Below are 26,166 nucleotides of genomic sequence, written 5' to 3' on the forward strand. Positions count from 1 at the left end.
AGACCAAAACCAGGTTTCCTGTCACAAGAAACCAGCCAGAATTCTATTCTTGGGACTTTAAAAGTGGGTTCAAGATGAGTCGAATTTCCCGGCGAACAATATTGTGAAGTTCTTTTGCACACATTAGCTTGTCATCACCAGAATTAAGATCCCCCACTAAATGAAGTTCCCTGCCAGCGAGAAAATAGAACATTCAGTTTTATGAATGTTACAATGGCATGCACCCAGCGAGTTGCATTTCTTCTATGGCTTTGTGGTCACTTGATGCTGAATTCACTTTGGACAGAAGTTCCACCTTACACAACTGCCGGCCATTCAGACAAGCTGACAACTCTACAAACCGTACCAGGCACAGCACTGCAGTAGCCAGAAGAGCAAGAAGTCTCACAACACCAGGTTAAAGTCCAACAGGTTTATTTGGTAGCAGAAACTTTCGGAGTGTCACTCCTTCTTCAGGTGATTGAGGAGTTGTGTTACAAAGGAATTGTGAACACAACTCCTCACTCACCTGAAGAAGAAGCCACACTCTGAAAGCCTGTGCTACCACCTAAACCTATTGGACTTTAACCTGGGGTTATGAGAATTCTTACCATGCTTCCCCCTGTCCAACGCCGGCATCTCCACATCATGGTAGCCAGAAGAGGCACTGCAAAAACGAGTCTCAGAATATGGGGGGCTGGGTAAGTGGCAAGGGTCCCGGGAGGGTAGGGAACTTGTGGGAGTGGGGGGTCAACAGAGGTGTCAGGGAATTGGCTAGGGGCAGGGAGGGAGAGCACCCCCAGTTAGACTGGGTATTTTGATGGAGGTGCCTCCACTCCCACTTTTCAAACATTCTTGTGTTTGCAACACCCCTCATCTTCCCCCCACCCCTACCCCACCACCCCCCCCCCAACGCCCCCCCCAATTGATCTGATGTCTATCAGCCTAAAAATTGAGGCTTAACGAGAACATGTCCTGAAGTAGCCAGGGTGGATATAAATAAGTTAAATAAATGAACAAAAATTGGTAGGTGCAATATAATGTAGGAAAATGTGAACTTGTCCACTTTGGCTAGATGTAATTAAAAAACAGTTTTTCATTTAAATAGGGAGAGATTGCAGAACTTTGAAGTACAGAGGGATCTGAATGTCCTAGCACATGAATCACAAAAAATAAGCGCATTGTTACGCAAGTGATTCGGAAAGCAAATGAAAGTTGGTTATTTAAGGGGAATTCAATGTAAAATTAGGGGATGTTTTATTACAGTTCCATCGGGTCTGGGGTAGAGAATTCCAAAGATTCATAACACTTAGAGTGAAGAAACATCTCATCATCTTGGTCCTAAATGATCAGACCTTTATCCTGAGACTGTGCCCACTTGTTCTGAATTCCCCAGACAGGGGAAACAACATCTCAATATCTATCCTCTCAAGCCCCTTCACCATCTTAAATGTTTCAATGAGATCACCTCTCTTTCTTATAAACATGAGTGAACGCAAACTCAATTTACAACATCTCTCAATATAGGAAAACCCTCTGGTGAAACCAATCCAGTGAATCTTCGGTCAAGGGTCAGGGACCTGGTGATCAAAGCTGGGAGAATAGAGAATCAGGCGTCAGAGCCAAGACTTACATATTGGAGGTTGTGGATCTCAGGACCCAGCACAGCAGCAATTGTAATAAGTATGCAATGATTGAATATTTCCTCTAAACCAATGGTTCCTAACCTCCTTCTTTTATGCAGACCACAACTTATGCAAGGCGTTTTAAACATTTCTTTTTACATCGCTTATGGCTGATGGGAGTCAAACATATCTATCAACAGCTATTAAAAACACAGCTATTTCTAACACTTTAGGATGCACACCCACAAATACATTACAATCCTCACAACACATTATGTCAAGATGGCACAGTGGTTCGCATTGCTGTGTCACAATACCAGGGATCTGGTTTGATTCCTGGCTTGGGTCACTATCAGTGCAGAGTCTGCACATTCTCCCATGCTTGCGTGGGCTTTCTCCAAGTGCTCCAGTTTCATCCCTCAGTCCGAAAGATGCGCTGGTTAGGGGCATTAGCTGTGCTAAATTCTCCCTCAGTGTACCCGAACAGGCGCTGGAGTGTGGAGACTAGGGGATTTTCACAGTAACTTCATTGCAATATTAATGCAAGCCTACATGTGACATGAATAAAGAACTTAAACATTTACCTCCAATAGGCCTACCAGTGGGAACAGATTATGTTTACCTAATGAGAAGGATGATATTATTTCACTGCCTAATGAGAACGCTGATTTGTTTTCCAAAGATCACCTGCAGTATTTTTGCAGACCATCAATGGTCCACAGACCACAGGTTGGGAGTATCTGCTCCAAGCAAACCAATATTGGTGCAGGGAGCTGAAGTTGGTATTATTTGCATACCTTCAGGCCAACGTAAAAGGATACCTCTTGTTTGTCTTTATCCAGAGTGACAGGTGGGGTACTTCTAGTCAGGGCAGTGTGTATACTTCCTATTCACCACTTTGAGGCCTGAAAGCCATACAATATGGCTTCATTTAACCCCTTAGAATCCCTAAAGTGCAGAAGAAGGCCATTCGGAACATCAAGTCTGCACCGTACTCAATCACACCTAGCCCCTAATCCTGTAGCCCAACATTTTACCCTGCTAGTCCCCCTAACACTAAGGGGCAATTTAGGCCAATCAACCTAACCCGCACATCTTTGGACTGTGACTGGAAACCAGAGTACTTGGAAGAAACCCAAGCAGACATGAGGAGAATGTGCAAACTTTATACAGACAGTGACGTGACCCAAGCCAGGTATCGAACCTGGATCCCTGGTGATGTAAGGCAGCAGTGCTAACCAGTGTGCCACCATGCCATCCATATTATAAATATTATATATATTATATAATTTATAAAAATGTATATAAATATATATATATTATAAATATGTTCATACAAAGTGGCAATGTTTCTTTTTTTTTAATTTATCCATGGAACATGGGCGACATGGCTGTCAGCATTTTTTGACCAGGGCAGTTGAGAGTCAACCACAGTGCTATGGCTCTGGTTTCAAGGTCATCAGCAGATTCTTAATTCCAGATATTTTTTATTGAATTCAAATTCCACCATCTGTCATGTTGGGATTTGAACCTGGGTTCCCTGAATATTAGCTGAATTTCTGGATCATGAGACTAGCGATAATACCACTCGGTCATCACCTCTAGATTAATACAAATCACAATTATAAAGTTTCAAATGATGAAACGGAGTATATATATCACATCAAGTTAGAATGCTAAATGAACATGTCTGAATCAGGAGTGAAGGAGACAGTATCCTTGCAGCGCCTCTGTCTTCATTGAAATGTGATACACTTTGACCTTCAGATCTGCAGTTCAAATTCTGGTTGCAACAACATGACATTTTACCACTCTGTGATATCAGTTCTTAGTTTCAGAAATAATTAGCAGTAAATTAAATGTCAGCTTAGTTGTGGACCCAAACACAGTGAGAACTGGATTATAACTGTGTGTGTTGAAACAGACTCTAACTTGGCACTATCATGAAAGAGAATGTTTTGCAAAAAGACATCTTTTGCTCCAATTTGATTTCTCTTTTGCTTCAAGCTTAATCAGATGTTTCTCAGTTACCTTTCTGCTACCCTGGAGGGCTTAATCAACACATATTCAGCTCATTGCCGCATACAGTGTCAGTTTTCTAAAGACCTGCATCTGATAAAAGAGCCTCACCCATAGATGCAGCTTATCATGAAATCAAGGATTCGTCCCACAGTACAACGTTCATTAAAATTTTGAACAGAAAACTGGGGAAAAAAACAGTTGATATCTCATGATATGTTTCAATGTACAAACATGTTTCAAAAATGAAATAGTTGATTAAAAAAAGTTTTTGTTCTTGCTTAAGGATAGTTTTCTCCTGCAGGAAAACATTGAAGAAGTTGATGACTTCTTGAAAGTGAAAGTAAAACTGGCTAGAAAATCAGATTAACATCTCATCCAGTTTTAAAGAGAGGGATCTTTGTGCTAATTTTATATGGTTGACAAAAATGTGCAGGCCCTAACATAAGTTGAACTCTGAGCTGGCCATGGCACTGGTCCTGTCCACTAGAATTAAATAATTAAATGGTAGTCCACTGCCTGCAGTTAGACTTGTCATATCTTTGAATGAGGTGATCCTACTCCAACAGCTACTGACCAATCAGATAGCTGCAGCTTCTTGGTCCCAATACTGCCACTGGGAGTAGTGGCAACTGCTGGAACTGCAAGGGGCTTGTGGAAACAGCGATGGAGCCCAAAAAGAATGTGAATGGGTTAGACTTGCTAGGGCAAACCTAGATGAGGGTTGGGCAGGGGCGTGGAAGGAGCGGGGTCATTTTGGAGGGTGGAGGACTCTTCCCGCTAAAACGATATTTGTCACTGGGGCAATCTTCTGTTGGTACAGAATAGCTGATCAGGAGGGCACTTTTGAATCTGCAGGGATGATGCCAGGGCCTATATAGAACATAGAACATTACAGTGCAGTACAGGCCCTTCGGCCCTCAATGTTGCGCCAACCAGTGGAACCAATGACCCTCTAACCTAAACTATTCCAATATTATCCATATGCCTACCCAATGACCATTTGAATGCCCTTAAAGTTGGCGAGTCCACAACTGCTGCAGGCAGGGCATTCCACACCCTTACTACCCTCTAAGTAAAGAACCTACCTCTGACATCCATCCTATAATTACCACCTCTCAATTTAAAGCTATGTCCCCTCATGTTAGCCATCACCATCCGAGGAAAAAGGCTCTCACTGTCCACCCTATCTAATCCTCTGATCATCTTGTATGCCTCAATTAGATCACCTCTTAACCTTCTTCTCTCTAATGAAAACAACCTCAAGACCCTCAGCCTTTCTTCATAAGACCTTCTCACCATACCAGGCAACATCCTGGTAAACCTCCTCTGCACCTTTTCCAATGCTTCCACATCTTTCTTATAATGTGGCGACCAGAACTGTACGCAATACTCCAAGTGCGGTCGCACCAGAGTTTTGTACAGCTGCAACATGATCTCATGCCTCCGAAATTCTATCCCTCTACCAATAAAAGCTAACACATTGTACGCCTTCTTAACAACTTTATCAACCTGGGTGCCAACTTTCAGGGTTCTATGCACATGCACACCGAGATCACACTACCATCCACACTACCAAGAGTCTTATTCCTCTTACTCCTTCCAAAGTGAATCACCTCACACTTTTCCATATTAAATTCCATTTGCCACCTCTCAACCCAGCTCTACAGCTTATCTATGTCCCTCTGCAAACTGTAACATCCATCCTCACTGTCTACAACTCCTCTGACTTCAGTGTCATCCGCAAATTTACTAACCCATCCTTCTACACCCTCGTCTAGGTCATTTATAAAAATGACAAACAGCAGTGGCCCCAAAACAGATCCCTGTGGTACACCACTAGTAACTGAACTCCAGGTTGAATATTTCCCATCAACCACCACCCTCTGTCTTCTACCAGCTAGCCAATTCCTGATCCAAACCGTTAAATCACCCTCAACCCCATGCATCCGTATTTTCTGCCTTTTTATATAGTGACCTTTTTATGTGGTCAAGACCCCAACTCCACTCCGCTGTTACCTATCAGCAGCAGTGGAATGTCACCCTAAGTTCCCATTAATAGCCAATTAAGGGCCTAAATTGATTTTGGAAGTTAATTTAGGGAAGGTCAAATGTGATATTCCCTGATCTATGCCTTTCTGCCAGGTTTTAAGGGTGTCCCACCTTCCAGCCAATCCTCATGGTGGCGTGGGTGGGGTGGGGGTGCAGAGGGGTAGGGTGGTGCCAGGGGGCATTAAACATCACCCACACTTTTATTGTACCAAAACTCAACATAAGATTTTCTTCCAAGTGGAGATGGTAGTTGATGAATGGCGACAGGTGTTCAAACCAAGTTGCTTCTCTGCTATAAGAGAATTTCTCAATGAAATTAGAAGTCAAAGGTGTAGAGGTTAGCTCTGGTGTCTTAAAAAGTCTCCAATTCTTTTCTCTCTTCTGAAAACTTGACTAGCACAACAAGACATAATTTTCCATTCCCTGAATTATTCCTACTTAGCCACAAAACATTGATTATATGGTCAGACACCATCTGTGAATTAATTAAGTGCAAGCTCCTTTTGTCCATGTGCGTCTGTGTTTGATATAAGAAGCCCTGATCTTCTTATGGATGCAGTTGCAAATCCTTCTGTAAACTAATTGATTTGGTGCAAGATTGCTTCATGACAAAAGGACAATAGACTCACCAGCAAAGTTCCATTTATTCAAAACGTAATAATTCAAACAAGGTAAAACTTAGCAGGGCAACAATGCTGACCACATATTGACAGGGAGGCTGGAGAGTGCCAGGGGAGGTTAGAAAACAGTCAACTAATCTGTCACGGCTGCTGAAATTAACTGCAGGACCACATTATATATTTTTGTTCTGTTTCCTGCCTCTGGTTGATGGCTAAATTGGTAAGCTAGTCAGAGAACAGGAGGGAAAACCAGGATAGGATGGAGAGATCAGTCACCGCGGCAAGGGGGAGATCAATCATTTCAACAAGGGAGATATCGGGCAGTGGGGTGGGGGTAGGATTGGGCCTGGGCGGGGATCAGTCATCACGGCAAAAGGGAGATCGAGACAGATCAGTCATCATGGCGAGTGGAAAGTCAGGACAAGGTCAGTCATCATAGTGGGGGTGGGGACGGAAGGGATGGGGGTGGTATGATGGCTCCTGTCAGGAAGCTGCATTGATCTGCATTGATCTGCTGAGTATGGTCCCACACCAGCTGGACATTGAAGAAGTGGAATTCTTTCTGGTTGCAGCAAGACTCAGAGTTGACATTGCAGCCACAAAGCAAAAGCTGTACCTGTCAATGGAATCCTGCACCACCTGTTCACTCCCAGACAGCGAATACCAAAGGAATTTCTGACCTCATCAGCCTGTCCATTGCTGCATAACTGTGGTAACTAAAAATAATGACAGAAAGTGGTGAAGCAATAATTTGAAAATTAAATGTTTATGAATTAATCAGAAGATATTATTTCTACACAGGCTGAATTGCAGTAAAATGCAATAAGATGTAAAACAGAACTAAGGCCATTCCAGGAGTTGACTCCAACAGGTCCACTGCCAGTTCACACTCTAATGAGCTTTGATTGGCAGAAAGCTTGACCTCCAGCAGTGGCGAGAAGGAAGTCCTGTCTTAGAGAGCTGCTGGCCAATCTGTTTGGCTCTCCAGTCATTCCAGAGGCCCTGCAGCCAGCCGTCTGAAATTCAGTGCCAGGAGCTAGAGGAAAGGTAAGTAAGGGGGTCGTTGGGGTGGGCGGGTTGATAGGGACAGCCTGGGTGTCCTGCAAGGGGAAGATGAGGGACTCAGGATAGGTCTGGGGTAAAACACCCAGTGGTCAGACCCTAACTGGCTAGCACCCCAGTCAGGGGCAGCTTCTGAAGGAGGTGCATTCATTTCCCCTATATACCCCTTTCCCCACTTCAGCCCAAGATCAAATTTTGTTTAACTTTGGGTTTACCCCCAATCTGTCAACTGCTCTGACTGCCTAAATTTTTAAACAGGAAATAGTTGAACAGGAAAAAGACCTTTAAGTGGCCTTTAATTAGTCACGTAATAGCTTTAATTGGGACACGGATGGGCTTCCCATCTGATGCCCTTCCCATCTCCATGTAAAATTCCAGAGGGAATTCCATCTAAACAATTTTACGCTCCTCCTCCCCACCCCCCCAATAATCCTGGCCTCAGAATCCACTTTTGGGGGAGCATTGTATACTGGCCTAAATACTTGCCAATAATTTAAATTGTTATTTCCATTTAGGAAGGCAAATCAAAGAGGCCAATCACAGAAATTAGAAAGGATAGCAGATTTAAGGTGCAGGGGGGCAAGTACAGAAGTGATGTTAGGGGTAAGTTTTTCACTCAGAGGGTGGTGAGTGAATGGAATCGGCTGCCGTCAGTGATGGTGGAGGCGAACTTGCTGGGGTCTTTTAAAAGACTTCTGGATGAGTATATGGGATTTAATGGAATTGGGGGTTATAGATAGGTCTATGGATTGGTAGGTGTTGATGTGATCGGCGCAACTCGTGGGCCGAAGGACCTGTTTGTGCTGTAGTGTTCTATGTTCTATGTTAACTAGAGGGCACAGCCTCAAAATAAGGCGGGGGGACAGTTTAGATCAGAGTTGAGGAGGAACTTCTTCACTCAAAGGGTGGTGAGTCTCTGAAATTCTCTGCCCACTGAAGTGATGGAGGCTAATAAATACATTTAAGTCACGAGTAGATAGATTTCTGATTGACAAGGGAACTAAAGATTATAGGGAGAAAGCGGGAAAGTGGAACTGATCCACTTCAGATCAGCCATGATCTTATTGAATGGCGGGGCAGGCTTGAAGGGCTAGATGGCCTACTCCTGCTCCTATTTCTTATGTTCTTATGAATTCACATGCCCACACTTCATACGGTCAAGGTAATCCGTGAGTAAAGCCTTCCCTAAAGTCTCAACATTTAGTTGGAGCACAATTGTATGACTGGATGGGAAGAATACTGACTTGTCAGTATATAATTGACTAAGACTGGTGCTTCCTATTGATGAGTTATTCCATGGTCTTGCCAGCTCAGAAAGAACTTGATATTTTTATTCCTTCTTGGCATGTAGGTGGTCAGTGGAAGTCCAACCTTCGTTGCCAACCACCAACTGTCCTTAGGAAGTTGTTGATGAATTACTTTCTCAACCAACCATTACAGTTCATGTAGTGGAGGTACAGGCACAATGATGTTGCAGCATTTGATCCAGCTATGGTGGAGGAAGAGTGATGTATCTCCAAGCCAGAATGGAGTTTGACCTGGAAGATAACTTAAAGGTTGTGGTGTTCCCATGCTTACTCTTCTAGATGATAGAGGTCAGAGGTTTGGAAGACATTGTAGAAAGAGCCCAGTCAAGCTACTGCATTGAATTTTGTTGCTGGCATGCAATGCAGCCATGGTCCATCAGTGCGGATGTGGAAGATGTGGAAGCTGGTGCATGGATGCCAATCAAATGGGCCTTTTCAGTGTTGCTGAAGCTACAAGTGGAGAGAATCAAGCTATGTAACCATTGCTGCCTCATTTTCTCATACTTAAAATAGCAAAAGTTTTTTTTTGATAGACAATGACAGGTGCCATATGAGAACACTTTTGATTCAGCTCATTAGATATTCAATCCATTGTCATTTTTTTACAGAGAAACTTGGGTTAAGGGTCAAGGACCATGTAAGGCAACATTAGAAATGAAAAATAATTGAAAAAAAATTTAAATCAGGATGTCGTGAAACAGATAAACCTTTATAGAGGTGGGACAAGAGACAAAGGACTCCATTAATTTGAGGCCCTCTGACAGAATGTGAAGTGTGAAGCAAATGGTTTTGCTGGGGAGAATGTGGAAAGGCAATATAAAATAAAATTCTGAAGTGAACCAGGAGCAGAGGAATCTGATGGATATGTTTCTAAAGCGTTGGCAGGACAGGTTGAGAGAAGGCCTTTAATAAAACTAGGCATTATAAATAGGGAAATAGAATACAAAGCAAAGAATTTTGATTTGATTTGATTTATTATTGTCACATATATTATCATACAGTGAAAAGTGTTGTTTCTTGCGTGCTATACGGACATAACATACCATGAGAAGGAAAGGAGAGAGTGCAGAATGTAGTGTTACAGTCATAGTTAGGGTGTAGAGAAAGATCAATTTAATGCAAAGTAAGTCCATTCAAAAGTCTGACAGCAGCAGGGAAGAAACTATTCTTGAGCCGGTTGATACATGACCCCAGACTTTTGTATCTTTTTCCTGAAGGAAGAAGGTGGAAGAGAGATGTTTGGAGTGAGTAGGATCCTTAATTATATTGGCTGCTTTGCCAAGGCAGCGGGAAGTGTAGACGGAGTCAATGGGTGGGAGGCTGCTTGGGCTACATTGGGCTACTTTCACAACCTTTTGTGGATCCTTCGACCTTGGGCAGAGCAAGAGCCATTCCAAGTTGTGATGCGCCCAGAAAGAATGCTTTCTATGGTGCATCTGTAAAAGATGGTGAGAGTCGTAGCTGCAATGCCAAATTTCCTGAGTTATGGTAAACGTAGTGAAAACACTGGTACAGACTCAACTGGAGTATTGCATCCAGATCTGGGTGCCACACTTTAGAAAAGATGTGAAAGCATTAGACAGAGTACAGAAAAAAAGAATGAATGAGAGATAAGGAACTTCAGTTACAAATATAAACTGGGGAAGTTGGAACTGTGTTCGTTGGAAAAAGGGAGGTTTGAGAGGAGATTTGATGAAGATATTCAAAATCATGAGGGGCCTGGGCAGAGTAGATAGGGAAAAAGTATTCCCCCTGATGAAACAATTGAAAATGGAAGGACACAGAATTAAAGTAATTAGCAAAACATGCAATGGCAACATGAGGAAAATCTTTTTCATACAGAGAGTGGTTAGGTCCTGGAATGCATTGCCTAAGCACATGACAGTCAGGTTCAATCGGGGCATTCAAGGGAGAACTGAATGAACATGCAGGGCTATGGGGAGAAGATGATGGAGTGGCACCAGGCACCTTGCTCCTAGAAAGAGTTTAAGGGTTGAATGACCTCCTTCTGTTCTGTAACAATTCCGTGATTCTGCAAATAAATGAAGAGTTATGAGACTATGATGGACATTGATTTCAATTGTGCAAACATGCATGGAGATGCGACAATGTGTAGGATGCTGCTGTCCATTACTTAAGGGGAACTAATGAAGAATGTTTATTTTAAATTTCGGAAAGAATGTCATTTTACATTTTTACGCCTTTGATGGTGAATGAGTCTTAACCACTTTAAATAATTTTCAACCAGTGATGATTTAGCTGAGCAGAAATTAAATTGTCCTACACCTGAGAGATAGGATCCTACAGTTCAGAAGGAGGCCATTCAGCCCATCAGGTCAGCATTGACCACAATCCCACCAAGGACCTATCCCATAACCCCATGCATTTATCCTAGTTAGTCCCCCTGACATTAAGGGGCAACTTGGCATGGCCAATCTAATTAATCCACACATCTTTGGACTGTGGAGGGAAACTGGATTACCAGGAGGAAACCCATGCAGATACGGGAGAACATGCAAACTCCAAGCTGGGAATTGAACCCAGGTCCCTGGCACTGTGAGGCAGCACTGCTAACCATTGTGGCACCCAAAGCAGAAAGAGTTATTCTGGCACTTACTGAATTCCAAACTTTCTAATATCTGTCTGCACAAATCTTGTTGAAGGCTTAGGCTTCAAATGGGTTAGAAGTTGATAGCATGTCCCTGATGCACTGATAAAGAGTTTGGCAACTGATCTATGATACTATTAAATTCAGAGCATAAATACCATTTTTTAATTTATTTGTTTATTCCCTTTAGGATTTGTGGAAAAATAATTTACTGCATAAATGTAAGAGAGAAGGTGATTGGCTTTGTTTAATTATGAACATTGTGCACTTTAGAGATCTCTAATCCCCTTAAGGCTGTTTTGATAAAGTATGCTTGGACACTTTCTTGAATTCAACCCACACAGACACATGTAGTTCCAGTGCTAGTTATGCCATACGTTCTGTAGATATTTGTCTGTTGGCCATTTTCCAAAAGCTTTATGCAATGATAGTCAAGGGACAGAGGTGCAGTAATTGCACAATATACTGACATTTCAGTGGAAGGTTCCAGTCAAATAGAGCACCAATCAGAACTTCTTAACAAGACAACTTTCTGCATTGCATTTTGTACCAATTATAAAACATTGATGCTGACCCTTTAACAATTATTTTGTGAGTCTATTCTTACTTCAGGCAATACCAACAGAGAATTGCAGATTGGAAGCACAAATAAATGTTCACAACCTGAATTGATTTGGTTAACAAAATATTTGGTTGATTATTTACTTTGATATTCACTAAAATCAGAATGTACTATTTTTCAAGCGCCTGAGATGAGTTCATGAGTCATTGGGGGCAAATCTCCCATCCCATTGTGCTAATTTTTTAATACAGCAGGCTGGGAAATTCGAACACGGGATTCTCACTGGGTGTCCAGCCCAAAGGGTATCTCCCAGCCTAAACCCTTTGGCGTGGAGGAATCCACACTTAAAATGAGCATAAAGGAGATTAGGATGTGCTTACATACCTTTAATTATAATTAATGGGTCCACGATTAGAACCTCCGCCCTGCTAGTGTCTCCCATCTCTCTGGCATGATGTCACTTTGGCAGGGATTATAACTGTTGTATAAAAGTTGGGAGCTAGCGTGGCAGCTTTGAACAGGAGGAAGGAGGTAAGCCTTACAGGGCTGCAGCCCACGGAGTGCAGGAAAAGCTGGGGGCAGGGCCTGGAAATGTGTTGCTTGCCGTGGGGAGCTCCCTGGAGAGCTGGAAGTACTGTCCCCAGGCCTAGTCAGGCTGCTGTCAACTGCCATTGGGCTGTTCCTCTGAGATGGGGTCCTTTACTAAGTGCTGGTCAGGTTGCTGTGTGCAGCCACTGGGCTGTTCCTTTGTTCTCTCTGAGTGGTGAGGTGAGAGACTGGACTGAGTGATGGGGTTTTAGCCAAGGTGGGGAGGGGGGCTGGGGGGTCCGGAGGGGGCATGGGGGGCAGTGCACCATGTGTTGCTTGAGGGCTTATCATTTCAGGCAGTTGGTGTTCCAAGCAGGGGTTTTCTGTTTAACATAGAAACTCATATTGTATGTACTCTGCAGTGAATGGAAACCCATCTTGTGATAATTACCAATCTGCCCCTGCCCCACGTCACTGGCCTGCAAGGAAGGGAATGCTGTAGTAGCACTCATGGTGATGACTCTAGGGAGAACAATGGCCATGCCGCACACCAACCTGCAAGCTCTCCCTGCCTGCCGTGTTCATGATGCCAATGGCAGGCAACTTAATCAGGTGATGCATGGCACCCCAGATTGTGTTGTGTTGCCGACATTCACAAATGGGAGAACTAGTCCCAATGAGGGATTAAAGGGGAGAGGGAGGAGGGGGGGGCGTGTAGAGTGGTGTGGCTGCTGGTGCTGGGATTGTTGCAAACAATGACATGTATCTCTCAATCCCTCTGTCCACATGAAAGCACTGTGCTGAACTGGCTGAATGAAAATTTCGCAAATTTCATCTGCTTACCCAGTGTTATTTAAACATGAAATAAAGTAAGTTTTAAATGGTACACAGGCCCACCATAACCTTCAACCCAGGGAAACCCCTGATGTTGCCCTCTCCAGACCAGCCTAAGCTCCCTTTAAGAATCTCCCCCTCCCCTCCCCCCCACCTCGGCTTAGTGACTGCTTTGCCCTTGTGCACCCTGACACTAATTGGAGAACAGTATTCACTTCCTCCCCTCTCTCCCTCCATCATTCGCTTCCCTACAGCTCTGCTTACAAAAATAAGGTGACTGTACTTCTTGGTAAATTGGACAAATCTATATTTTCTTTGTCAAACATTTGAAAAAGTTGAGAAGGTTCTTATGCCAAATGTTATACTGCAGCTTCAGTTAAACGTCAATGTAGTATCAAAATGTTGTCATTATAAAATTATTTTTGTTAATAAATATTTCTCATTAAACTTTAATGACTGCTAAAAATGTCTTATTGTGACATCAAAACACAACATTTAAATACAAGATAATTATAACTAAATTAACATAATTGAAGTAAACAACACATTTGAACAAAATTATGGTTAAATGAAGACATGAGCATTCTGAAAAACAACACCAACCAAAAAACAAATGTTTTTTAAAAATCTTTCCACAATGTTCTGAAGCACAGAGTAAGAGATCTCACACCAGATAAAGTCCAACAGGTTTATTTGGAATCATAGAGCATTACTCCTTCTTCAGGTGAGTGACGGTTTGCAGTGTTAGTGGTAGCCATGATGTGGAGATGCCAGTGTTGGATTAGGGTGGGCATAATAAGAAGACTCCCAACACCAGGTTAAACTCCAACAGGTTTATTTGGAATCACGAGCTTTCAGAGTGTTGTTCCTTCCTCAAGTGAGTCCTGAAAAACAGAGACAGCTGAAAGTTTGTGCCGGTCAGAATGTCAATACATTCTGGGTTTCCTCCGGGTGCTCCGGTTTCCTCCCACAGTCCAAAGGTGTGCAGATTAGGTTGATTGGCCATGCTAAAATTGCCCCTTAGTGTCCTGGGATGTGTAGGTTAAAGGGATTAGAGAGTAAATGTGTAGGGATATGGGGGTAGGGCCTGGGTGGGATTATGCTCGGTGCAGACTCGATGGGCCGAAGGGCCTCTTTCTGCCCTGTAGGGCTTCAATGATTTCTATGATTTCTATGAATACCTGCTTCTAATCCATTGACTGAAGTTTCCCCAGAGGGTTAGATTTTCCATGGTCTGGAATATGAACTCTCTTCTGTTAAACCTAATACAGTAAGGTATTGTCCATGAAGTCCTGACTTCTCTCCTTCATAACTAAATTCTCAGTTGCCATATTCTAAATTAAAACATTAAAAGCATATTACACGTAAAGTTACATAATAGCTGCTCCTGATTGCCTTCACCATATGACTGTATCTTTTGATTTCTTACACAACCCATGACATGGCCTCACTAAGCAATTTTGTGTGGTGGGCCCACACCTAACATGCAGAGGATTAAGACTGTACAAACTAATTTCACATTGGACCTTGATATCCCACAGGCATAATATGTTTATCCCAACCATTTGAGCTGGCCATTGACTCAGGCAGAATTCAAGACCCAATATTTACCTCATTGCACTGCATTGGCTTCCTAACATATTTGTTTTGATACTGGTCAAAAGTTCTTGTTATTAAAAAAAAATCTGAAGCATAATCAGCTGCTGTACATACTGTGTTTCTTCGATAAATAAGTATTTTCATTGCTGTGGTGACATCTTGTTTGGTTCACTCTAATCTTCAGAGGATAATATATCACAATTATCTGAAATCCGATCTGAGATATCACCTGGAATTTGTTTCTGTGGCATGTGGAAGTGCCACAATGAAATCAAATATCCTCTTTGCATCCAGTATTGTTCAGCAAAGCCAGCGACTGTATATTGCCGTCCATAATATTGGTACGTATGCCCGGGAGTAATATTTCTCGGAGTTTGTTATCAGGAGAGATCTTGATTGAATCCCTTTGTCAAATGAAAAAATAACACTGCTCAGAAAGTGCACTTTGTTGTGTAATGAACATTAATCATTACACAGTAGTTAAGAAGTCTGGCAAAACAATAAGGTATCTACTACTGAGCTCATGAGGCCTAGAACAGTATCTTCTGTAGGAATCCATCTATGGTTAATATGCTTATGCTGTACAATGAGTTGAAATGGGATAATGGAGCATCCCCATCTGTAATCATAACTATGTTAAAAGTTACTTATATCTGCAACAATAGTTGTGATTATAAATAAATATTGAAGGTGTTCCTCTTCTAATATTAGCTTTTCCGTTTGGTTGCGACTTCATCCATTTTCCTTCACTCATCATGATAAAATCTTTAACCTTTTCCTTTAACAGAACAATCAGTTTCACTTGTAAATGATATAAGCTGCATCTGTCTTGTTATCAAGGTTGCCATTGAAAGAAGTGATGTAGTTCTGTGATATAACTTAAAAATGAGTGACGCTCTGACCTTCTGTACATTTTTTTCTCATTATCTCACTGTGCTGGATGCTTCTCACAATGGTAAAGATCCAAATCTAAGTTAGCAGTTTGTACCAAGAATTCAAAAGAAGGGAGGAAAATTCCTCTGTAGCATAGTCTAGCACTGAGGAAATGTTTCATAAAAAAGATGTAAACCATTATTCCATGGGCCCAAGACCACTACAAGGATGATTGAAACTGTACAAACCATTATTTTTGAAATTTTCTGATGATTAGTGAAGATTTTTCCTCTTCACAATGTTCTAAAAACGGTGCAGGATTTTAACATCTTGTTTGCCCTGAAACTGGAAAATCCCACCTGAGGTCAATGGACCTTTCTATGGTCTACCCTTCACCTGCTCCAATTCTGGTGGTGGGCAGGTCAGTAAAATTCTGGCAAGTGTGTATGTGAGTGACCACCACTTAGCAACTATGCTAAAATGTAGTAATTGAAAGAAATTGTTTCCCCTTACTTTGTTAACCTTGGGTTTTGCAGAGTAGACATTGGTATGCATTTTGACTTTTCTTTAAGTGTAAATGACTGTAACAGAAACTCAGCTTTGAGTATAAGGCAAGCTATTTTAGGCATGAATGTTGGCTGCCATGCATTTTTACTAAGTCATTTTTAACGTTCAAAGAAGAGACAGCTCGTTTATTTCAATGTGTTCATGGATGTACGTGTCATTGGCAAGTGCATCATTGTCCATTGTCAATCTCTAATTGCAGTTTCAGCTAGTGTGGTGTAGGTCTTCCCTCAATGCTGTGAAATTGGTATTTCCAGGACTTTAGCTCAGCAATGGTGAAGAAACCTTGACACATTTCCAAGTTTCATAGCTTGGAGCGGATTTGCAAGTGGTGCCTTTGACTTTCTAGGTTTGGGAGAGGATGTTGAAAAAGACTTGGTGCATTTTGTCCACTCTGCAACTGTTTGAAGACCTCTAAGCAGAATTTATGGAAGATGTATCCCATGCATGCTCCAACTGCTGTGTGCCATTCTACAGAAGTCTAATTGTGTAGTGATTAAAGGGATGTTGGCAGACTGCTGAAGAAGTGGTAAGGAAATCCGTATTTCATTCTTTTCATATGAACCTGAGTGGAACCAGTGTACATCTTTGGAAGTGTATGCTGTACCTCCTACCATCCAACCATACAATTTTCTCCACCTCTCTCCGCAGAGCATACCAGGTAAGCTGCAACCACAGGCTTAGAAATTCAAACCCAAGACTGAATAAGCTACCTTTAAAAGCACATAGCATCTTCCCTTTATAATTAAACTGAAGGCCAATAACTAAATTTGGATACAATTTGGGTCTCCAGCTTCTGACATGCTTGGACTGCATCACCGATTTTAAGCCAGAAAATGAACATGTATGGATTTTATGGGTGGCTTGGTGGCACGGTGGTTAGCACTGCTGCCTCAAAGTGCCAGGGACCTGGGTTCAATTCCTGGCTTGGGTGATTATCTGTGTCAAGTCTACCCATTCTCCACATGTCTGCAAGGATTTACTCTGGGTGCTCCAGTTTCCTCCCGCAGTCCAAAGATGTGTGGATTGGTGGATTGGCCATACTAAGTGGCTGCTTAGTGTCAGGGGGACTAGCTGGTGTAAATGAATGGGGATAGTAGCTTATTCAGTCTTGGGTTTGGATTTCTAAGCCTGTGGCTTCATATGAAAAAAATGAAAAACAGATTTCCTTACCACTTCTTCAGCAGCCTGCCAACATCCCTTTAATCATTACATGATTAGATCCCTTTAGAATAGCACACAGCAGTTGGAGCATGCATGGGATTGTGATTGGTGCAGATTCAATGGGCCGAACGGCCATCTTCTGCACTGTATGATTCTATTTTACCAGGATAACTGTAATTTTGAAATACAATTACTATCTTGATCAAGATAAATCCACAATACCTTCTTTATGTCTCCACTCTCAGGATGTCTTTTATGAAGAAGAAAGACTATTTCTTTGCCTTTTTAATGCTTACAAACTTAAAAACAGTTTTTTCCTCTATAATGACCAATGAAGCTGGCAATGTTAGCATATTTTATTAATTTCTCTATTAAGGTTTTTCTATTCTGAAAATTGGATGTTTGTCTGATCACAAGCATTACCGTGCCTCTGGAAATAACACTGTCTACTTAAATGTTGCATTTTGAGCAGCCGATGAGGAACATATACCGAACTTCTCACTTTGAAATGGTCAACTCCAGCATAAATATTCAATTAGACATTAACTCTGTAGTGGCACAAAGTACTAAAAATAGTTGACCTCTTGTTTCACTCAAAGTCCCCAGTTGCTGTCAGCAGATTATGTTAGCATGGAGAGATGAAGAAGAGTCAGTGCTGCTGATCTTGTCAAGTTTATTAACTGATGCCAAGGATTAGTGGAGGACTGCAGTAAAAAAAACACCACTGTTACAAGTGTTGTATAATCAATACTGCAGAGCATGTCTGAATACTGATGTCCAATCACTTACAACACTTTCTGCAAAAGAATAAGACCACTTAAATCATACACCGCACAGATTAAAAGTTATGGTATCAATATTTTAGTTAATTTGGAAACTGTTGTAATGCATCCCACTCAATATTCGAGAACAGATCATTTTGAATAGATGTTGATTGTCCTTGAATAAAGATTCTAAAAGTAAGTTCTGAAACAGCCCATGTCTCTAGGCAACAATACCTGAACAGTGTTCAGGTTTGGGCTGATAAGTGACAGGCAATAACCCATCTCTAACAAGAGACAATCTAACCATTTCTCTTTGACATTCAATGACATTACCATTGCCAAATTCTCAACATCCTGGAGGTTAACATTGGTCCAATTTAGTTTCAGGTCAGTCATATAAATACTGTGACCACAAGAGCAGGTCGGATGCTGGGAAACGTGTGGCAAGTAACTTAACTCTTGACTCCTGGGATCTTGTCCACCCACCATCTACAAAATACAACACAGGAGCGTGATGAAAGGCTCTCCATTTAACTGGATGAGTGCATCTCCAACATCATTCAGGAAGGTTGGTACCATACAGCACAAAACAACTCGCTTTATTGGCACCCCATCCACCACTTTAAACATTTATCCCCTCCACCCTGACACAATGGCAGCAGTGTGTACCATCTACAAGATGTATTGTAGCTATTCACCAAGGGTCCTCTAACTGTACACTTCAAACCCACAACCTCTGCCACCTCAAAGGACAAGGGCGAAAGATGCATGAGAACATCACCACCTACAAGTTCCCCTCCAAACCATGCACACTAAGGACTTCAAAATATATCACCAATCCTTCATTGTCGCTGGGTCAAAATCCTGGAACTCCCTCCCAAACAACACTGTGGGTGTATCTACACCACATTAGGTCCTGTGGTTTGAGAAAGCAGCTCACCACCACCTTCTCAAGGGCAATAAGGGATGGAAAATAAAAATGCTGGTCTAGTCAGTTGTTCCTATGTCCCATGAATGTATTTTAAAAATCACACTAAAGATACCAACGGTTTGATTTTTGGTCTGCGCTGAATCAACTGATCATAGCCAATGCTGCAGAATGTAATTCTGAGGGAAAAATTGAGATGCTGAGTTCAAAATGTCCTGAAATGTTTTGTAGCAGGCTTGGTAAACAAACAGTTAACGTTGGTAAATGTGCCATGTTCTGACCACAAAGCCTATCTCCTATATGACAATCAAATTGGTACAGTTCCTGAACAAATCTCCATGCCTTTGAATACAGAAACATCTAGAAGTACTGCTAGAAAGTCCCATGCAATCAGAAGAATAAATATGAAATGTTTCCTTTTCTTTTTGTTGCACATTCTGGAGATTTGGACATCGCTAGCAAGGCCAGCATTCATTGCCCATCTATAGGATTCAAAAAGAAGGACTGGGAGGAACTTGCAGAGTTGGTATAGGAAAGCAAGAGGTATTGGAGGCTTTGACAGGCTTAAAAATGGATTCAACCTAATGACCCAGATTAATTATATCAGAGGTTGCTGTGGGAGGCAAGGCAGGAAATTGCAGGGGTTCTGGCACAAATTTCTAATTCCCCCCTGGACATGGGGGAAGTCAGAAGTCTCACAACACCACAAAGTTTCTACAAAGAACAAAGATGGTATTGTGAGACTTCTTAATGTGTTTACCCCAGTCCAACACCAGCACCTTCACATCACAGGGAAAGTGCCAGAGGACTGGAGGATGACTAATGTGGTTCCATTTTTCAAGAATGGTAGTAGAGATGAACCAGGAAATTACAGACCAATGAATCTCACATCAGTGGTAGAGAAACTATTGGAGAAAATTCTAAAGGAGAAGATTATTATCCACTTGGAAAGGCAAGGGTTAATTCGGGATAGTCAGTGTGGCTTTGTCAGAGGGCAGATGTGTCTAACAAATTTGTTAGGATTTTTCAAAAATGTGATAAAGACTGTGGATGAGTGAAGTTCAGTTGATATAATCTTAGCGGCACTATTCGTCTATGGCATGAATGTTACGGCCATTCACACCGGTGTGATCTTCCCATCCCGTTGCAGTGAACGGAGATTTGGCTGGATGCCAAATTCTCCAACCTCACTGCAGCAGGAGTGTGGCATGAAAGGCTGGTAAGGTTTTGCCCAATGACTCAGAACTTGAAGTATGCTTTCTCCCCCATTTCACTATGATCCACTCCACTCCATGCCTCAAATCTCTTCTATATGCAGGTCCAGCAACTGTTCTGGACAGAATGTACCTCCTTTTAACAATATTCTCACTGTTCAGACTCAGCTGGGGAGGATGGGCGGAGGGGGAGGTTGGGGGGGGGGGGGGGGATCTCAGAGTATTTTTGGAACCACTTTTGAAACTTTAGAAGTGTACCATCTGTGGCGTGACAAATGCTCTCAACATTGTTATGCAAGTGGATATTTAGAGTCTTTAAGTAAAATGTACAAAGTATTTCATCGTAGCTGCTAATTTTAAAACAACAAACATTGCTTTTTTTTTGTTTTTACTCCAATTCAATCAAATCAAATCCAATTCAAGTCTCAACAAGTGAGACATTCCCGATCGAAGGTGACAAGACAGGGCTCTCACCTCCTGTCTTGGGCTTGATCTACATGATCCAAGCTGATTGGACTAGACATAGCTTCCCCTCCAAGGCTTGATCTCATTTGCATCTTAGCCAAAAGGCTGAGATGCCGTTTTTAAAAATTGCTTCGAATGCAACTAAAATGTAACCTAATGACTTTAACCAAGCTCAGCATGTCGATACTTGGACTACATAAAATACAATTAGAATTAGCCATGGTGAAATAAAAGGGTATTTGTATCAATGTTGTCATGTGACTCAACACAGTTATGCAGAAAGGATTTATGAGAAATGTATTTTTGTGCAAAAAGGCAAGTGTAAAATGTAACTTTACATTGAACTTACAATACACAAGTTTATCATCCCCTTTAAGGAATGCAGCTTGGGCAAAACTGATTTTTATTAATTCATCTTGCTGTTTTTATTAAAGATACTGATACATAATATCTGGATGAGAATGCATATTAAAAAATTGAGCCTGCGTTATTCTCATTATATGGGAAGTGATGACCTAGTGGTATTATCGTTAGACAATCAATTCAGAAACTCAGCTAATGGTCTGAGGATCCGGGTTCGAATCCCACCATGGCAGATGTTGGAATTTGAGTTCAATAAATATATCTGGAATTAAGAATCTACTGACGACCATGAAACCATTGTTGATTGTCGGGAAAAACCCACCTAGTTCACTAACGTCCTTTAGGGAAAGAAATCTGCCATCCTTACCCAGTCTGGCCTACATGTGACTCCAGATCCACAGCAATGTGATTGGCTCTCAACTGCCCTTTGAAATGGCTTCACCAAGGGCAACTAGGGATGGACAATAAATGCTGGCCAGCCAGCGAAGCTCATGTCCCACCAATGAATAAAAAAATGTACTGGGCTATTACTGAGAAAATGCCATACTATAAGGTAGCATTACCACTGGGCACACAATAATTCCTAGCCTCTGACCTGATTTTGTAGACACCTTATTTATATGGTTAGTCCAGTTTTGTTTCTGGTCAATGGTAACCCTCAGAATGTTAATAGTTGATAGTGGGGGATTTAGCAATGGTAATGCCATTGCTTGTCAACAGCAGTGGTTAGATTGTCTCTTGTTGGAGGTGGTTATTGACTGGCACTTGTGTGGTGCTAATATTACTTGCCACTTGTCAGCCCAAGCCTGGATATTGTTGCATTTGGACAGGGACTGCTTTAGTATCTGAAAAATGGTGGATGGTGCTGAACTTTGTGTAGTCATCTGTGATCATGCCCACTTCTGACCTTATGATGGAGGAAAGGTCATTAATGAAGCTACTGAAAATGGCTATGCCTCTAACACTACCTTGAAAGACTCCTGCAATGATGTTCTAAAGGTGATGATTAATCCCTAACAACCACAACCATCTCTTTTTGTGCTAGATATGATGCCAACCAGTGGAGAGTTTCCCCCAATTTCCATTGCCTTTAGTTTTGCTAGGGTTTCTTGATGCCAGACTCAGTTTTGAGACCAAGCACAGTTACTCTCACCTCAGGAGTTCAGCTTTTTTGTTCATTTTTAAACCAAGTCTTTAATGAGTTGAATGATCCTGGTGGAACCAAACAGAGCTTCAGTGACCAGCTTATTGCTAAACATGTGCTACTTGACAGAGCTGTTGATGACCCTTCACTTCACTGATAATCGAGAGTAGACTGATCAGGCAATAATTATACAAATGGATTTGTCCTGTTTTTCATATACAGGACATACCTGGACAATTTTCCACATTTGTAGGTAGATGCATAGATAGAGTAGATAGTCAACATTTTTTCCGAAAGGTAGGGGAGTCTAAAACTAGAGGACATATGGTTAAAGTGAGAGGGGAGAAATATAAAAGGAGCATTTTTTTCATTCAGAGGGTGGTGAGTGTCAGGAACGAACTGCCAGAGACAGTAGTAGAACCAGGTACAATTTTGTCTTTTAAAAAGCATTTAGACAGTTACATGGGTAAAATGGGTATAGAGGGATATGGACCAAATGCAGACAATTGGGACGAGCTTAGTGGTAAAATCTGGGCAGCATGGACAAATTGGGCTGAAGGACCTGTTTCCATGTTGTAAACCTCTATGACTCTATATCAGTGTTTTAGCTGTACAACCTGGCTAGGGATATGACAAGCTATGGAGCACAGGTTTTCAGTACTATTGCTGGAATAACTAGAAAGGACAGAATTAGGGGTCACAGTTTTAACATGGATAGATGTGAGGAAGAACTCCAGCAAGAGGAGCAATGATATGTAAATTTTCCATTCCAGCTTCTGTCAAAATGAAAGAAAATATGCGGCAGAACTGGCAATCTTTCCACTTGCAATGGCAAGATTATGAGATTGCAATAGACTTAATTATCAAGACAGAGCTGATTTAAATAGCAACAGTTTAAACACTTCTGGGGAGAAACTGCTACAAATTGAATTCCAACCAAAATCTATCCAAAGAAAACAGACTGCAGAAATTTTGAAAGCCTTGAAGGCATACTTTGAACTCCAAGTGAATATAACTTATGATTGGTATGTGTTCAACATTAGGGCTCACAGTGAAAAAGTGTCCATTGATTTGTGTGTGACTGCAATAACACTGCTTGCAGAATCATGCGAACTCAGACAACTAAAATATGATCTCGTTATTGATAGAATTGTTTAAGCTTCAGAGATTTGACAATGAGAACAAATCTAATAAGAAAGGAGAAACCTATTCTCAAAAAAAAGACATCTGAAGAAAAGCAGAGATTGTAAAACAGCAGACAGAGCACATGCATGGCAGAACAGACAAGAGACACATCTTGATGAGAGATATTCCAGACCAAAAGAGCTGAATAATCAAGGACAAAGGGCAAGATTCAAATACTACAGAAGGCATCATAGAAAGGAAAAGAAGAACTGGCCAGTAAGAGGAAAGCAATGTTTCAACTATAAGAGACTGATTCATTTTACAGGTAAATGTTTGACTAGAAAAAAGTAAAACACGTCTATACAGGTGACAACTGGAGAAATATTAACCATATAACATCATGTCTATTGGATGAGAAATGGTTTGCAGCTATTGGAATGATGTTTGCAGAAGACAGTGAAGAAGTTTTAGGTTGACAGCGGTGCATCACGCACCATCATGACCCTCAGAGACCTATGCAAAGTAGCTCAAAATGGTGATCCAAAAATGGGCCCTATTTTACCATTTTGATCCTAAGTGCTGGGCAGACTTGAAATTGGGAGTGTTTCAGGTCCAACTTTCAGACCCATTCTCAGGCGCCCCCATGTGCACTCTGCCTGCAAAAATATTAGCAATTCTGAATTGTGCTGCACAAGCCTGTGGGTGGGGCTTAATGAACCCATAACCCTGCAGCTCCAGTTGCCGTCTCCAACTGCGCTTGTGCAACAAAAACAAATGCAGAATGCCATTCCTCTGCCAGGTCGGATAATGCCCCTCCCACCAGCCCCCTCAGACATTGCCCCATCCCCACAACATTACTGACCCCCTTACACTTCCCCTCGCCACACAGACCAATCACAGGCCCCTCTCCATTCTCCTCTACTGATCGTAGGCAGAGTGGCAATGGATCCCCCTCCCTCCACTGATCATAGTTAGAATGGCAGCAGACTCCCCCTTTCCCCCACTGATCATAGACAGAGTGGCAGCAGACCCCCTTTCTCCCACTGATCACAGGCAGAGTGGCAGCAAACCCTCCTTCTCCCCCTCACCGATCTCAAGCAGAGAGCTGTTGGATGCTCAGCACTTACCTCCTCACTAACACAGATGGAGCGCCTAAACCGGACTTATATGGAGCATGTCTTTTTCGTGTCGATTCCGGATGGGTGAACGCAGTGATAAAAAGGTAAGTGCTAGTAAAATTGGGCATGCAGCCCAATAAGTGAATTTAAATGCATACAACTGCATTTAAATGACCATCACGCCTGTTTTGGGCATGGTCCCGATCGTGGCCAGTTTTGAGCCTTGATAAAGGGGGAACCACAGAGGTAGACGCGGATCATGGTACTTACTTCACCACCAGGCTTTACCAAGTTTTCCCAAAAATGGGTGCAACGCGATGGTAAAATCACTTCCTATATAACAGTCAATTTAAATGCACACAACTGCATTTAAATGGTCATCGTGCCTGTTTTGGACATGGTCCCAATCGCAGCCAGTCGTGAATCCAACATTGCATTGCTTCCACATCTGTTGGTCACCTCATTACTGCTTCAGTTCTCAACTTGTCAAGAACTGGGTAAAGACCTTTTGCTGCCAGTACATGATCTATGCAATTAATTTCAGGCATTATCAATTGCAATTTTGTTCTTTTCAGCTTCAGGTTCATCTGGTGAGCTCTCTGTAGTAGTCATATTGAATCCTGATCATGGTGGGCTATGGCTTCTCCCATTGTATTATAATATAATACAATATACCCATATTGAGAGGAGCAATTAGCCTCAGAGCCCAATGAATGAAGGTCTGGAGTTCCAGGTCATAGAGAGTATTCAACAGCCACTCATCTCAGCCAGAGCAAGTCTAAAAGAGGCACGCTGGCACAGCGGTTAGCATTCCTGTCTCATAACACCAGGAATCTGGGTTCAATTATGGCCATAGATAACTGTCTGTGTTAAGTTTGCTTGTGACTATGTGGGTTTCCTCTGGATGTTCTGGTTTCCTCCCACAGTCCAAACACGTATTGGTTAGGTTCATTGGCTGTTCTAAACTGCCCCTTTGTGTCAGGGGGATTAGCAGGGTAAATACATGGGGTTGCAGGGCTGGGGCCTCAGCAGGATTGTTGGTTCAATGGTCCAAATGGCCTTCTTCGAGACAGGATTTGTTCTCACTTGGAAATAAGTGGATGTATTAGTGAGAGACAACATGGTTTTGTGAAGGGAAGGTTGTGTCTCACAAACTTGTTTGAGTGTTTCAAGGAAGCGATGAAGATGATTGATGAGGATAGGGCAGTGGATGTTGTCTACAGAGACTTCAGTATGGCCTTCAATAATGTCCCTCATGGCAGACTGGTGCAGAAGGTGAAATCGCATGGGATCAGAGGTGAGCTGGCAAGGTGGATACAAAACTGGCTCAGTCAAAGAAGACAGAGGGTAGCAGTGGAGAGGTCTGTTTCTGAATGGAGGGCTGTGACAAGCGGTGTTCCTCAGGGATCAGTTCTGGGACCTTTGCTGTTTGTAATACATATAAATGATTTTGAGGAAAATATAACTAAATTGATTAGTAAATTTGCGAACGACACAAAGGTTGGTGGATTTGCTGATAACGATGAGGACCATCAGAAGATACAGCAGGATATAGATCAGTTGGAGACTTGGGCAGAGAGATGGCAGATGGAGTTTAATCTGGACAAATGTGAGGTAATGCATTTTGAAAGGTCTGATACAGATAGGAA

This window comes from Carcharhinus amblyrhynchos, chromosome 4, assembly GCF_965287045.1.
Source record: "Carcharhinus amblyrhynchos chromosome 4, sCarAmb.v2.hapA, whole genome shotgun sequence".
Taxonomy (NCBI): Eukaryota; Metazoa; Chordata; class Chondrichthyes; order Carcharhiniformes; family Carcharhinidae; genus Carcharhinus; species Carcharhinus amblyrhynchos.